This window comes from Drosophila miranda, chromosome 3 (assembly GCF_003369915.1).
Source record: "Drosophila miranda strain MSH22 chromosome 3, D.miranda_PacBio2.1, whole genome shotgun sequence".
Taxonomy (NCBI): Eukaryota; Metazoa; Arthropoda; class Insecta; order Diptera; family Drosophilidae; genus Drosophila; species Drosophila miranda.
Window position 1 is genome coordinate 23,549,161 of NC_046676.1, and position 16,423 is coordinate 23,565,583.

Below are 16,423 nucleotides of genomic sequence, written 5' to 3' on the forward strand. Positions count from 1 at the left end.
GTAAACAATCGCCGTGGCAAGTGGCAAGTGGCCTAGCGGCACGCGCGCCGACCCCCTTAATGGCCCTAGTAGTCATCGGATTGTATATTTATGACTTACAGATACATAGATACATTTGTATCTACATCTTCTTGCCGCAATGCCAACTAATTTCCGCTCATTAAAAATGCGCAACGCAGCAGCAGCAGCAGCAGAAACAAAGCAGAGCCGTAGGCGGGGGGCGATTGCAGCGAGCATTTGTATCTGAAAGATACGCAGAACATGCGTTCCTCCGGCCGGGGTGTGGGGGCAGTAGCTGATGATTTTCAATTTATGGCGCGTGGGCGTGAGAGGCCACAGAGCGGCTTCCTGGCTGCAACCAACACACACACACACACACACACACTCAGCCACAGAGATAGACAGATACAGATACATAATCGCACTATCCCAGATGCATCTTCGCTGGAACTTCCAACCTCCAAATATTCCCCCCCCTCTAAGACGTATCTTTTGGTCTGCTTCTCTTCGCGTTTCAATTAATTTCAGATTGTGGCATGCAAATCATGCCATGTACATGTACGTGTACATGTATCTCATGCCACCGATAAGACGGGGCTCTCTAGCCACACGCCTATCGACTGCCATCTATCTGGCAGCCCGAATGCTGCTATCTCGGCTATTGTATCTGTCAGTACGCTTGACGCGCCGCGAAATGTTTTGTCAATTGGGGCCTCGCACGCCTCCTCCCCACAGCCCCCACTCGTCTGCCCCTCAGCTTATCACGTATCTGCGGCCAAAGTCGCGTTCTCTCTCTCTCGCTCTCGCTCTCCCTCTCGCTCTCGCGTCGCGGTCGGAAATAATTTCAACTTTTTGGTCATTGAACTCTTTTTTGATTTATTTATTTTGTGTGTTTCTGTGTTTTCTGTGTGTTTTTTCTTTGAAATTTTGTTGTTTTGTATTTTGCCTTTTTGTTTTGTACCTTTTTCGTGTATCTTTGAGGTGCATTATCTTTGGGAATGCACAGAATTTGTTGTGCGGATGAAGAGATACATTAAACGAAGAGTATCTACAGCTTGGACACACAAAAAATGTCGAATAATCTTCGAATTTCGATTGTTTTGGTCTGCTTTTTTTTATTTCTCTAATTACTGACCTCAATTGAGGAGGAGATTTGCTGCCGCAGCCTTGGCTTCTGGCAGAACCACTCTTACTGAACCTCACAGATACACACACAGACACACACAAAGATACAATCACCCAGAGAATAGTCATTAAAAGTTTCCTTTTTTTTGTTGTTTTTTCTACACAAATTGCAATCTTTGGAGTGGAGAAATACTTGTTGTATCTTGTATCTTTTGTGGCATCCGCAGAGACGCCAGAAAAAATTTAACTTTAATTATCGCTCATAAAGCCCAAGAAACACAAGCCACAAAAAATGTATCTAAAGCTGTTGCTGTTGTTGCTGTTGTTGGTGGCACTGTCATCGCTTGCTATTGATTTTGTCGACTTTTGTCTTACAGGTTTTCCACGTTTTCCACGTTTTTCCACAGCCAAAGCAAAGTTCGACCCACTGCTCCAATGGCGCGAGCCTTTTTGCATTTTGTTGTTGCCACTGATTGTGGGTTGTTGCTTGTTTTGCCAAGTCATGCACACAGATACAACGAGGGAGGCAGATACAATCGCATTGAGATTCGCGTGTGTGTATTGTGTAATCGCCCACGTTGATTTATCTCGTTTAAGCGACTCCAAAAGCGACTCCAAAGCGACGGCCTGATGACGTTGCAAGTGCAATGTAATAGGTTGCAATGTTGCCAGTTGCCAGTTGCCAGTTGCCAGTCGCCAGTTGTAGATGTTTTTGTATCTGCAAAGGGAGCAGCATTTCTAGATCCAATACCATTTGCGGCTTTGCTTTTTGGGCCAAGATTTAACCCAAAAAAATGAACAGCTAAGCAGCCACACGCCACACGCCCCACAAAAGCAGCTCAAATCTGCATTTCATTGTGGGGGCCAACTATCTGCCACGCCTGCTGCCTCCCGCCTGCGGCCACCCCCAGCCGCCCAAAAGTTTTCGTGCCACGAGTTTGGCCACACTGAAAAATGTTGGCTTTTGTTTTCTTTTTCTCTCTTTTTCCCTCCCTGCCTCCCTGCCCTCCTCCCCTCCTTTGGCCATTCTCCGACTGCCTGCCTGCCTGCCTCTTTTTGTGGCACCTCCTGCTGTCAGGCCCTTTGGTTGGGCTTTGCCTTTGGTTTTTTTCCACTTGTTTCCACTGCCTCCAAAGAGGGTTGGGGGCAGCAGATTCTTGTAGGGTATCCACACATTCGTTGCACCGTTCTCTTCTGTTTCATGTATCTTTTTTGTTGTTTTTGTTCTTTTTTTTATGAACAACAAAAAACCAGCTGCGGCTTCTCCCATGTGGTGTATCTGTGTATCTGTATCTGTATCTGAGGAGAGGTTGTGTGAAAAGCAGTTTAAACACGAAATTAGAGCCTCTCCCTGCACCGCTGTTGCCCCCCCGTGCTCCACCCTTTAGGGAGCGCATTAAGTCGTAATAAATGCTGCCTGCATGTTGCATGTTTTGTCCATTGACCTCAAAACGGGGCAAAAGCTGTTCCCTCTTCTCTCCCGTCTCTCTGGCGGGCAGGCAGGCAGGCATTTTCCCCCTTTGGATGTATCTTTTTATACCCTTTATGGAGAGGGCATTCGCACGCATAGAAGTAAGCAGTTTCCTGAGATACATGCCACAGATACATTCTATACAGAGAACTAAAAAATTCGTTGATTGTATCTCTCGAATAAAGAGTATCCAAGGGTTTGGATGCAATCGTTTCTTGGGTTTTTCCTCTGGGACGTGGATGCTGCTGTAGTTCTCTCTCTCTCTCTCTCTGTTTGTTGTTTTTTTCGTGCACATTTTGCTAAATAGCTTCTATTTACGTTCCATGGAAAATGCAATTCGCAATTGTAGAATGCAGACGTTGTTTTCCTCGGCTCTGCTACTCCCCCCTCCTCGGCTCTGCTCTGCACTCGCACGCTACTTTGTCTCTGCAAACAATGGACGAGAGAGCAGGAGAGAGAGAGGGGGGGTGGGGGAGAGGGAGAGGCAAGTAGTGGGGGTGCTGAAATACGTGCGCGACTTTTCGGGGCCATAAATCACAAAAGGCAACGAGAGAAAAGCAAGATTCAAGTAGGGATTTTGTGTGCTATTAGTGGGAAATTAGGTGAGGAAAACTGCTGCGGAAAAGTGTGAGAAAAATGCGAGGTAGAGTGACAAATTTGCTAGGGAAATTGGAGGAACATAAAGGAACAAAAAGAGCCCTTAAAACCTATGAATTTCCAATGATTGGTGGACATTGGCCTCATCTTAAGAAAGAAGGCTGTAAAACCCTAAGAAATTATCCTCTTCTCCTGCTAATATATGCCCAAGGAACCCCCTTCAAGGGGCATCCTTAACTAGGACTATCATCAGGAGATTTACCAAGCATTTGTGCAACAGATGCATCATTTATGCCTCGTTTACACGTCTCCAATGCCAATTGGACTCGCCCCGTCTCTCCTTTGAATGGGAATGAATGAATCTCTCTCTCTCTCTATCTATCTGCGGCTTTGAATGGATGCAAAAACCCGACAAACCAACAAGTTAATGGCATTCTAATGCCCGGCCACCAAAATCAAAATCATATTAGCCTGGAAATTCGCTGGCAGCATGAGGACTCGTTGTGGCACACACAGCACACAGCACACATTCGGGGCAACATCAACAGAAATGCTGGAAAATTTCATTAATTATAACGTCAGTCGAAAAGGGGCGACCAGTCGCGGAGTCGGAGTCGGAGTCTCTGCCGCTACAGAGGCAGACAGAGTCGCATGATGATGGTGGCATGCAGCTGAAATAACAGTGGAGGCAACAGCCCCCCCCCCCTCTCCCCCCCCCCCCCCCCCCCCCCCCCCCCCCCCCCCCCCCCCCCCCCCCCCCCCCTCCGATATGCAGCTGTAAAGTCAACCCCTCTGCTGCCTCCAGCCACAGAGCCACAGAGGCACTCCCATCGTGTGGCCGCCAGACGGGCAGCGCATCCCGAAAAACCAACTGACGGCCGTGGCAGGCAGTTCTTTTTTTCCCCGCTGTTGCTGTTGCTGTTGCCTCCTCACGTTGTGCGCCAGCGAAAATTAGTCATTAACTTTTTAAGCATCGACTGGACAAACATGGCGTATGAGTGATGTGCATGGCGGCCCATGCTCCCCGCTGTCGCCTCTTCCTCTGTTCCCCTGCGTGCGTGCTGCGGTGATAAGCTGAACTCAATTCTGTGGCACATGTGGCAATTATGCTGCCTGCCAGCCTGCCTGCCCGCCTGCCTGCCTCCTCGCAGGAATCGCAGCTCCAGATTCAGTGGGAAAATGCGCGTTAGAGAGATGCGATGCATTGGCAATGACAATGGAAATGGAATTGCATTTCCATGGCCAGGGGCCATCATTATGTTTCGGCTGCCAGGATGGGGATGGGAGCACCTAGCAGGAGCAGCCGGATATATGGCCAAACAAAAGAGGAGACAAAAGGAGCGTATAAATTAATACTTGATTCTGCTTAAAGTTTGGCCAATCTTTGGGCTTCAATTTCCCCCGAAAGTCGAAAGGCAATAATTGTGGAACTTACTCTTTAAGCCCATCGAATGGGCATTTTTCAGTGGAGGTTTTGTCAAAGTTTGAGATACTTTAAAGGGCTCTTTATGGATTCTTCGGCAGAAGTTTGAATGTTCTCCAGTCTGAGAACCTATAAAGGCTAGATGTTTTTTTTTGCACGATTTAAGTGTTAAAATGTAGGCAAAGAAAATTATTTAGGAATATCAATTTAAAAGTTTTTATTATATATTTTATTTATTATTAGAAATATTAGAAAATAATCAGTCATACATTTAAATGGGTTATTATACATTTTTATTATTTAACAAAATTGCTTAATTTCAATGTTCGGGGGTTGTAGACGTTTGAGGCTTTGGTAGTCCTCTAGCTGCATTTTTTTGGATGATTATTATTAATTTTTATTATTTATTATTATTTGCTTAATTTCAATGTTCGGGGGTTGTAGACGTTTGAGGGTTTGGTTTGGTTTCTATCTACTTCTTTTGGAGGATAAGATCATCATTGTATGGACTTCTGTAATGGTTTTTAAAGATGTGGAAATCTTTCCTAAAGAGCACCTGTACCTGTCCTCTCTTTTAATTTATTTAAATTTAAAGAGTAAGAAAAATTGAGAATTATTTTTTGAAGTAGAGTTCCTTTTTTTTGGAAGTTCTGTGGTCTTAAATGAAGACCTTTTTCACACTTCCAAAATATAAATATTGACTCCTAGAATTCTCTCAATTAGTTCTAGTTTAATTTTCCATTTTTTTCAATATAATTTTGTTTTCAATTGCAATTACATTTCATTTTTTCCTTTCGTTTCTTTTTGTCAATGACTGACATTGACCTTGACTTGTGCTCTACTTAGCCACAGCCACAGTCATAGATACGCACCAACACACAGACAACAGACAATAAGAAGCTTTGGAAAGCAAAAGTGTAGCTGAAAAACCATCGAATCGAATGGCAGAAAAAAGCAAAAAGGAAAAGCACAAATCACAAATTACAAAGCTAATTTCAAAGAAAACGAAAGAACGATGAAAGGGGGAAAGGGGGCAGAGAATGTTGTGAATGGGAAGCGGAAGGAAAAGTCAGAGAGAGAGAGAGAGAGAGATGGGGACAGAGTGAATGAATGAGGGGGAAAAAAAGAGTGAATGAAGGCGAATCACATCGTTTGAATGTTCGTTTCGTTTCGTTCCATTGAAAGTCGGAAGCAGACAATAGATATAGCCACAACGGGAGAATGAGAATTCTCTCCGCTGTGCGGGGGGCTTCCAGAAGGGGGACCTAGAGAAAGGGAAGGCCTTCCTCCATAATCGGCTTTAAAAAAAGTATCCCCGTGCCTGACATATGATTAAATTTAATCGAATTTTCACCAGAAATGTCTCTTTCTGTCTCTGTTCTTTTTTTTTTTTGTTTTTTTCGTGTGCTTTGTTTCTGTTGTTGCCTGATAATGGTTTTTGTGCGGTTCTTGGACCATTGATTAGACATGAATATCCGACTGTTTAAATAAATAAATATGTGCACGAACATTAATTAATAAATATTGATGGAAAATGTCAAAAGAATTTCTATGCCATTCTAGTGTTGGATTTTAATTGTCATTTTCATTTCATGTGCGCTTCTGGCGCGTGAAATTAGTTTCGTGGTTACGGGGGGGGGCGGGACGGATTGTTTGGGCTTCTAATTAGTTGAAATAAAATCCAATTTGTAGCATAAATAAATTCATTTTCGAATTATTTCCAAATGGCTAGAACAAACATTTTGGCAATAAAAGTAGTAAAAACCACCAGCCCCCCCACTAACCCTCCCCCCAAAAGGGTAATTAAAAGTTAATTACAACAAAATGCATTTGGATTGTGGGGAATGGAAGCCGCAACAAGTGCCAGCAAACGATAGATGATCACAATCCATCCAACGCCTTTTTTTGATTATTAATTCTGCCCAAAAAGTTGCCATAAATAGTTGGAGGCCTTTGGCATTCATTTAAGTATATTTTTGATCAGAAAAATCGCTCAACTGTAAGATATTTACTTTTTCCCCAGCGAAAGTGTTTAAAGACGCTTCAATTCTCTAAAGAGTGCGATTTAAAACACTTAAAATTTCGTGAGAGTGCGATTTAAACCGCTTTACTTTCAAGAGAAGGCGTTTTAAAACGCTACAACCTTAAGAAAATGCGTTTTAAAACGCTTTTACATTCTAGGCAGCATCTTCCAAGAGAATGCGTTTTAAAACGCTACAAGTTTCAGGAGAGTGCGTCTGAAAACGCTCGAACTCTCAACCGAAGGCGTTTTCAAACGCAGCATCTTTGGAACGAAGGCGTTTTAAAACGCTTCAACCTTGAATTGATTCCGTTTAAAAACGCTTCGATTTCCGCTGCATTCTAAGAATCTTTTAAAAGTTTAAACCAAACCTTTTCACACATTTCCAAGGGCAAGCCCACCCCCCCAGGTAATCATCGGGGGGGTAGGGGCGGAGCACAACCCTTTTTCACACTCGCCCCCCTACCCCGCCGACACATTGTACAATCGTGGATGCCACAAAGGAGACACACAGCGACGGAGCATAATTACTATTATTTTCCACCTAGTACGAGTACTTTTTGCCTCGTATCGTAATCAATGATTGAGTAATTGACATTGTTGCTTATGATTACACAGCGGGGGATTGACGTTCTCTGAAGCGCAGACACTTTGTAGCCCCCTGCCCCGTGCCACTGTCTGCGGCCCAAATGAGTTCTCAAAGCCCTGTCAATACCCTCTGCCAGAAATGGGGGCATGATGGGCTTGGTTGGAGGCTTGACATCGAGCACAAGGTCTACAGAGGGAAGGATCTATCTATGAGGAATGGCAAGGCATGCGGGACATTTGTTTCCATTACAGAGTATTCCCCTTGTCGCTACCCGATACCCTTTTGGCCTTCCTCGCCTGCGTTTTAATTGCTCGGCATGGAAATGTAATTAACGTGGCGCTGGAGCTGGAGCTGGAGCTCTGTGCCACATGGCCTGGTCGATCAGTGAGGCGCATCGGACAGTCAGTCAACCAATCAGGCAGCCTCCTGCCCCCCCAGACCCCCCTTTTACCATTTTACCTTGCAAATTTCCAGCCTTTCGCACTTGCTTCAAGTTTGAATCGTTTCAATCCAACAATCCATCAATCATCCGCTGCGGCGACAAGTTCTGAGCCCAAACCGAATGAAAGTTTTCATGTTTTCAATGTTTTTCAAGTTGATCAACGAATTAATTAGACAGCAAATCAATCGCCAGCAACACTCTCGCATAATCAATTATTTTTGCTCAATTACGTAGAAAATGTATTAAAAAATATAGAAATATGAAAATATGAGCAATTAGAGAGCCCAAACCGACCACAAAATCTGCGAAAATGTGTCAAATGATTTATTTATTCCAACGAAGGGAAAGGCCTAATAAATAATGCCTGAAAATGCATTAAAAATCATGAAAATATGCTTTAATTAAATTTAATTTAAATTTTCATATGCAATTTTTGGAGCAGCAGTGGCACGTTGCAGTTGCATCATCAATATTTTGCCAGCGAAGCGTGGCAGAGTAAAAACAGCACGAGAAAAGCAATCTAATTGCCATTGCAATCGATATGCCCGGCATTTGTTGGTGTCTTTAGCAGTGTTTTAATGCTTTCATTATGCAAATCGTTTAGTTAGTTAATCATGATGATCGATGGATGGATGGATGGATGGATGGCCAGGAAATGAAAGTTGAAGTCCATCGAGGGCGGAAAACAAAGGAAGTCAGGCATTGGAAATGGAAATGGGAACAGACAGGCAGGGACTATCTTTGACCTTGATTTATGGGTGGAAAAACTACTCGACCTTCTAGAGGGGGTTTGCTGTAAGAAAAGGTACCGCCTTCCTTCGAAAAAGGGTTTGGCTACACTTTTCAAAGCTTTAAAGACTCTAGAGTAGGTCTTTGGTTTGGTTCTTGCCTCTTGAACCTGTTGCCCCTAAACATCTCGAGAGCTGCTTTAAGAACTTCATCATCATCATCATCCGAATGATGCTGCTTCCTTTTCTTCTCCCCACCCTTCAGAGCAGACCCCGCCCCTTCCCTGTTTCACGCGCTGTTATCAACACGCGATTTTTGGCACTTTTTTTTATGAAGATGTCGCCAGCGAAGCGAAGCGAACGGCGACTCTCATGCTGGGAGGAGGATGTTCGCTGATGCTCTGATGGTCCTTTGGCTTTTGGCTTTTGGCTGTTCCTGTCGCTGTCGCTGTCTCATTTTCATGGGCCATTTACGTAGACAAAGACGTGCGGCATGTTTATGTATCCGTAAGATACATTTTAGGTTTGGTTTTTTTGTTTTGTCTGACTTTTTCGCGTATTGTCTCTTCATCTGCGTCGCCTGCTGTCTGCTGCAGTTGTCTGCAGATACAGATACATATATACATATATATATCTTTAGTATCTGAACGAAAGAGTGTGTGAGAGAGAGAGGAGAAATACCGGTTCGGTTCTCTGCAAAAGTTTTTCAAAGTTTTATTCGTTTTGATGGCTTGCAAGAGAGAGAGAGAGAGAGACACAGAGAGAGAGAGAGAGAACGGCAGAGAGAGGGAGAAAAAACGTTGCGTGTTTTTTTATGTTTCATTTAACTTTGTTCTCCGTTTCTTGTTTATTGCAAAATGCCTTTAAATTTATCAGCAAAGAAGGAGAGAAATGCCTTATGAGCGTTTCAGATGAGCAGCTCGCCCGCTTAAAAGGACGTCCAGGACATTCCACGAATGCCTGGCTAGCTCCTGGCTGCTGCCCGCGAAGCACTTGTATTTTTTTTTATATTTAATTAAAAGCACACTTTGGCCATTTATTTGCCGTGAGGCGTGAGGGAATGTCCAACATGCCCCCGCCCATGCCTCATTTGAGGGCGGGATCTGTTGCTAGCTCTGGGGGGCGGGGAGTGTCGTAAATGTCGGGAGTAAATCAATCGCCAACAGGAAAGGAAAGCTGCCTGCCAGGCTGCCAGACTGCCAGAGTGGAAGAGTGCCAGAGTGGAAGTTATAGATACTCATTGGGAGAAGTATCTTTTTCTATAAATGATGATGTGAAGGGGATAAGTGAATAGATACAAATTGGTGGGGATAAGTGAATAGATACAAACTGTTACTGTTACTGTATCTTTCGGGTTGGTCTGAAGTATCTTCCTAGAAGTATCTTCCGCATTTCCACCAAAGATATCGATGGAACGGAATACCCTCTAAAACGAGTGTGTTACTCTCTTTCGTCACGAGGTGTGTGTGTGTGTGTGTGTGTGTGTTTGCCCCCTTTTGGGGCCATCCACTTTTCCGGGGCACTGTTAACTGTCGCTCATTAAAATTGACACACAAATGGCGGAAAGTTCAACGACAGAAAGGCGGACACGGACGACAGCCAAAGCGTACAAATATTTATGTATTTGTTTAACTTTTACTCGCCCCGATATTTGCTTGGGGATTTTCGTTTTTTCCTTGTTTATCAAATGTTTGCCGAGACATAAAACAAACCAAAAATGCAGGAAGCCCCTCCTCTGCCCCACTCTGACACTCTGCCCCTTATCGGATGGCGGGGTGGCTAAGTGGCAGTTGCACAAGTCCCGTTTTTTGAACGGCGTCAATGTTCTTATCATTTTGGCGGGGCGGGGCGAGGCGGCGCAGGGCAGTGCAGGGTATGAGTAAAACTAAACTCAATAGAAAATGAAATGATTAGTGAAATTATCACGAATCCATAGAAATGGGAACCATGGAGTCCGTGACGCATTCGCGACGATGACAAAGCCCTCCAGATGGGGACGCGCACGACCCGATAACCCACATGCTCGTATATAATTGATAATAACCAAGGTCTGTGTGTGGGAGCCCTTCTGAGCGATATTCGGAATGAATGGGGACTGGGGATTTCCCAGCTCCCCCGAGATCTGCGTCAGGGGTGCCCTCGAATATTTATTTGGGTTTCTTTGGACAAGTTGATCAAATCCCAAGGGAAATATGCTCAGAAAATACTTAAAACCTTCAGAAATATCCCTAAATTGTATAGAAAATGTTTGAATGTATCTAAAAATCTTTTTAAGTTTCCTATAAATCTCTTGGTAAATCAAAATTAATTGACAAATTTATAATGGGCTCCATTATTAAGGAAAAAATGCTTCGAAAATAATAAAATCTATAAGAATTAATTATTTTTTCTATAAAAAATGTTTGAATATATCTGAAAATCTAAAAAATCGAAATCTAAAAATTTCCTATAAATCTCTTGTTAAATTAAAATTAAAAGAAAAATTAATAAGGGATTCAATAATTATGGAAAAAGTGCCTAGAAAATACTCAAACCCTTAAGAAACATCGCAAAATTCTGTGGAAAATATTTCAATATATTTGAAAATCTTCTATAACTTTTTTAGAAATCTCTTCTTAAATTAAAATGAAAAGAAAAATTAATAAGGGATTCAATAATTAAGGAAAAAGTGCTTAGAAAATTCTTAAATCCCTAAGAAATATCCCTAAATTCTATGGAAAATATTTCAATATATCTGAAAAATTTCCTATAGAATTTCCAATAAATCTCTTGGAAAATCAAAACTAATTGAATATTTTCTCTGTTTTCAGGTAAGCCTCGAATAAACCGGGAAAAAACTCCCTTGGGGATGCTCAAACGATGTGACGGGATCTGTTTTCGATGAAAGCCGATTAAGTACGGTGACCCCTCGATTGTACAACACAATCTAGCCAATTACGAGGCATGCCACAGCTACAGATAGCCCTTTTTGGTAAACCCTTGTTGTTGTTGTTGTTGTTGCGCCACTGAAACGCTCATTAGCGAGTGGCAAAAAACAGGCAGAAATGGTTGGAAGTTTTTCATATATAATCGTTGTCGTGGGGGGGGGGGGGGGGGTCCTGGGTGTTCCCTGGACATGCCTCACATGTGTCCGTTTCCGCCCCGAAAAAAAAGTGTGTGTGTGCGACAATTGTTTTTGACACAAAATGATTTTAATCATAATGTCATTAAACACGCAAACGAGTAGCAGAAGAAGGGAGAAGGGGAAGCAGAACCCGTCCAGAACTTTGGGCTACGGGTCTTTGGGGACCCCTTTGGGACTGCCAGGGGGGTGGGGGCGGGAGGACATGTGGCAGATCTCATAAAGTTGATAATTTCTGTCACTTAATTGCCGGGGAGGCGGCTTAAACATTACAAAACTTTTGTTAACATAATAAATTCATTTTGTTTCTTTTTTCTGTGTTCTGTTTCGACCCCCACCCCTCTGTGGCTCTGCCCTTGCCACCCCCCGTGGCCTGGAGTGCTGTCAAAAAGTCAAGTCTGAAAATTATGAGGGAAAAGCCCCGAATTGTTGACTTCCGTTTGTGGTGGCTCGTCTCTGGACTGGGGTTTAAATGGAGTCGTAAATTGGTAATTGGAGGATACTTTGGCGGCCATTGGGCGATCGAAGGCGTTGCCGCACGGCAGCCATATCGCTCTCTTTCACTCGTTGAGTGGCAGTGGCAGAGTCACGCGATATGTGTTGCCAGCAGGAGGAAGCCCCACAAAAGAATTCACGGGGGGGACAATGACTCTGTGGCAAGTGTGTGAGGCAGAGAAGGCAGCAGAAGATGCAGGGAACAAGAGATACATATAAGGTCCATCAAAGGGGTAGATCCTTCCCTGGTAACGCCTTCCCCTTCGCCAGAGGGGGTTAAGGGGGTGTCCTGGTGCCCGAGCTTAAGCCACAGATGGCGCCAGTTGTTCAAACAGCGAAAGAGAGAGCGAATCAAGGGTTCCTTTCAGATACATGGCGAGTATCTGTATCTGTATCTGTATCTGTGGGCGCCTTTGAGTTGTCTTGCACTTACGCCCCCCTTCATTTGTTCGCTGCATTCGGTGGGTATCTCTAGATGCTGTTAAGTGTATCTTTGCATCTTCGAGAAGCAGCAGCCACCGCGCATCTTAATCCTTCATCATCATCGTCATCGTCATCGTCATCGTCATTATTGTGCGGCTGTGATAATCATCATAATCGAAGGGAGAGCCAAAAAAAGTGTGAAATTCGTGGAATCCACGTGAAGAGAGGGAGAGAGCGTGGAGGGGCAGCGGGAGCCCTGCTTTTTGGGGGCCATTGCAGTTTGTATCTGTATCTTTTTACCTGTATCTTTGGCACGTCGACGACGGCAACGACGACGTCGACATGTGTTTGCTGTTGTATATATTTCATGGCGTTTTTATGTAGTCCCCCCCCTCTCACCCCACCCTCCATCTGTATCCCCATTTGAGTTGTGGCTTAGGTTTTAGGTCCGTCGTCTGCAACGCCCTTCCTCTACCTGAATCGCCGTCGTCGTCGCTGGGAGTCGTCTCGCTTGGAGTCGGAGTCGAAGCTTTGGCTAAGGTCTCTTTTCCTTGAAGATTGGTCTGGCCTGGCCTGGCCATATGCCTGTTTAAACTTGTTTCAAATAATTTCAGACTAGACGTGCATAAATCTACTTAACAACAAAACACGAAGCGCAGAGGCAAAAGGAGGCAAAGCGAAAACCAAAAAATAAAAACCAAAAACCCAAAAACCTTAAACCTTAACCAAAACGAAAACTTTGAACGTTTCGCGCGGCACTGCCGCTGCCGCTGCCGCTGCGGCTGAGATTTGTCGGCTTTTGTCGGCACTTGTTTGGGGGCAGGGAGCAGGGAGCAGGGAGCAGGGAGGGGGTAGCATGGGGGCAGGGCTTTTCTTTGTTGCTAAGTTTTCAAGTTGTTCTTATTCCTTCCTCTGGCTGTTGGCTGTTGGCTGTTGCTCCGTTCTTCTGCTGCTCGCATGCTAAATAATTAAGTTAGCACTTTTGTCGGATGTCCCCCCCCCCCCTCTCTCTCTCTCTCTCACTCTCTCTCTCTGTGTGTGTGAGTGGATTTACAACTGAATGATGGACTGATGGACAGACAACAAGGCGCACGGGGCGGCAAAGCGCTATATATACACTGAGAGAATTTTCTATAAGGCTTTGACCCACTTTATGAGCAGCAAAAATATCATAAACCATACAGAGAGTTTTTAGATTCACTCAAAAACCCAAACGGCTGCCTTTAATAGCTTAAAATTGAGTTTTTTGTGGGAAATATCTGTTTAAGAACAGACTTTCAGAGCAGTAATGGCCACAAAACTGAACTCCGAAGAAGAGATATGGCATGTAATCTATGAGATCTCGAGTTTCAGAAGATTTCTTATAAAAATGCGATTCTTTGTGGGCTTTCCCTTAGAAATTCTTCCTATGTAGGCTTTTCTAAAACAGTTCTTATGGAGTTTTAACTTTTTTTTAGAAAAGTATCTGTTAAGTGTCTCTTCGGAGACTTGTTTTCCCCGCCCTGGCCCCAGTCCTGTGGCGCAGTGTATGCCCTATCCCCCGCCTCTCTGTGTGTGTTGACAGTTTTCTTGGTAACACTTGGAAGTGGAATTGGAGGCAACTTGAGCTTTACATATGCCTCAAAGCCAAAGGCGAAAGCCATGCCATGCCATGCCATGCCGCCGTCTTGTCTTGTCCCACCATCTCTGCCCCCCTCGTGTTTCCTATGAATATACCATATATATATAGATATATACATATATATACGACAGACAACAGACGCAACAATATATTTGTTGTTACTTTTGTTGTTTTCTTGGTTTCTGCTTCTTGTGAAGTTTCGAGAGCACATTACAAATTCCAGGGAATCCAATTTATTTGTGGCCCAGAACCCGAGAAGCAGGAGTCTCCCCCCACCCCCCGCCCCATGCCCTTTAAGGCGCTTTATCTACGGCTATCAAATGTTGTGTCTCTCTTTCTTGTTTCCGAGACACAAAAGAAGATACTTTTGGGGCTGGAGACTTGGCTGGGCTCTTGAAAGACTGTTAACTAAAGCCCTACCCTCATATCAATCTTGTGTTGCATTCTTCGCTCGGGGTGACTCAGCCTCCAGTGGCAGTCCCTTTCTTCTGTCTCTCCGGGAAACAGGTATTTCTCTGCCTGCGCATATTGGCTGTTTTGTGTGAATTATGGCATTGAATGCGGCATTCGAGTGTTCGAGTATTCGAGTATTCATTCAGCGCTTATTCACACATCTGTGGATACTTTTTGCATATCTTTTGAGTGGCAGCTTCAAAAGAGACCGCCAGCTGCAGCTGCAGTCGGTCGGTCGGGCGGTGGATACATGTGGCAGCCTGTTTGTGGCTGTCGAAAGATTGTTCAACAAGTTTGAACACCGCTAAATGTTCGAGATCCAGGCATAGGCATAGATAGATCCGACTACGACTACGACTCCGACATGGACACGGACTTGGGGCCCGAGTCGCCTCCTGTTATTTATGGGCGACAAGAAGAGCAGCGCGATTCAAATTCAAGAGCGCACTGGCACTGGCTCTCGTACTCGCTCTCGTACTGTAATTAAACATAACGCTTAAACCGTATCCCACCGAATCTGTGGCCAATGAAGTATCCACTAGATACTCGCCCGAGGCGCAGCGAAAAACCTATTAAGGCAGCAAAACGTTAGGCAGCGCGACTCCGCCTCTCCGTCTGTGGCACTGTCCGTCTGTCTGTCTGTCTGTCCGTCTGTTGGCTGTCGGCTGCTGCAGATACAGATACGTGCACGTACTTGCAGATACTTGTGTTCGCATTCGGAGCGACGACACTTAAATGCACGCTGTGCGGTAGTTGGCGTGGCGAAATGGGAAAATTACTAAAACTAACGTAAAATATGGCACAGCACAGCACAGAAAGGAGGGGCAGGGGTGTGTGTGGGGGGTTGGGGGGGAAACCTGTTGAATGCTGGAACATTAACATGAGCCACAGTCGGACGAAGGAGGCACGAGGCACCAGACAGGAGGCTGTGTGCCTGCTTTGGACTCTCTACTTTTTTGGTCAAAACTTCCTGCCTGACCCCACCCCTTCCCCCATATCTGTTTCGTTGGGTTCTCCTCTTCAGATCATTAAGATTCATAATTGATTGTATTTTCACTTGAATATCGCTCTCTTGCGGGCCCAACAATACGAATAATGGTAATGGCTGTGGCTGTGGCTGTGACCTGACCCCGGACCCCGGACCCCGGACCCCCCGTCTGCCAGCTGTAAAATACAATATTTATACATCTACATATACACTTGTATATATTTTACAACATTTCGGTCGCTTCGGTCGGTCATTAGCAGCTGCCTCCAAATGATATATAATTTGTAGTTGACCCCCGGCGAAAAATTAAATTAAATGGAATTGAATTTATTTATGTGGAAATATCACCAGGAGGCATGTGCCACTGCCACTGCCATTGCCACTGCCTTTGCCGCCAATCATGCCGAAATTAAGTCCGAAATTCTGATTGAATATTCGAGAGAAATTATTTATTGTGGTTTTTATTTGTGTTCAAAAAATCTCAAATTAATAAGCGTTTAAAATACTCAAGACTATTTAGAGTGGTTTGGGGAGATGATATGCCTTAAAGAAGCTAGAAAAAATGTAATGGAAAGTCTTTTAAATGAAATTACCTTTATTCTATCACTTATCATTAGTTTTCGAACTTTTATTGGTTATAAATGAAACTCATTCACAGCGACAATTCGTAGGGACACTCGTTTCTTCGTCGCGCATTCGAGTACGAGCAAAATATTCAATATGCCGCTCATTCGAAAGTGCTGATTGCAACACCTTCTTCAATCTTTGAGACGACACCCATTAAACAATGTTTTAAGTTAATAAAAACTCAAATTTATGGCTTTTATGTTGTGGCTGTACAAATAAATCGTATTTAAAAGGTATAAGGTATCAAATATCTCTAAAATTGTGACATTCAAAGTCTTTTCTCTTCCTCAATCTCTTAAA

General features: G+C 44.1%; 1 protein-coding gene across 2 annotated transcripts in view; it reads left to right on the top strand.

Moving 5' to 3' along the window:
* The window catches only part of LOC108159204 (zinc finger protein jing), a 128,251-nt gene that overhangs the window by 4,560 nt on the left and 107,268 nt on the right, over nucleotides 1-16,423 (top strand). The window lies entirely within an intron of this gene.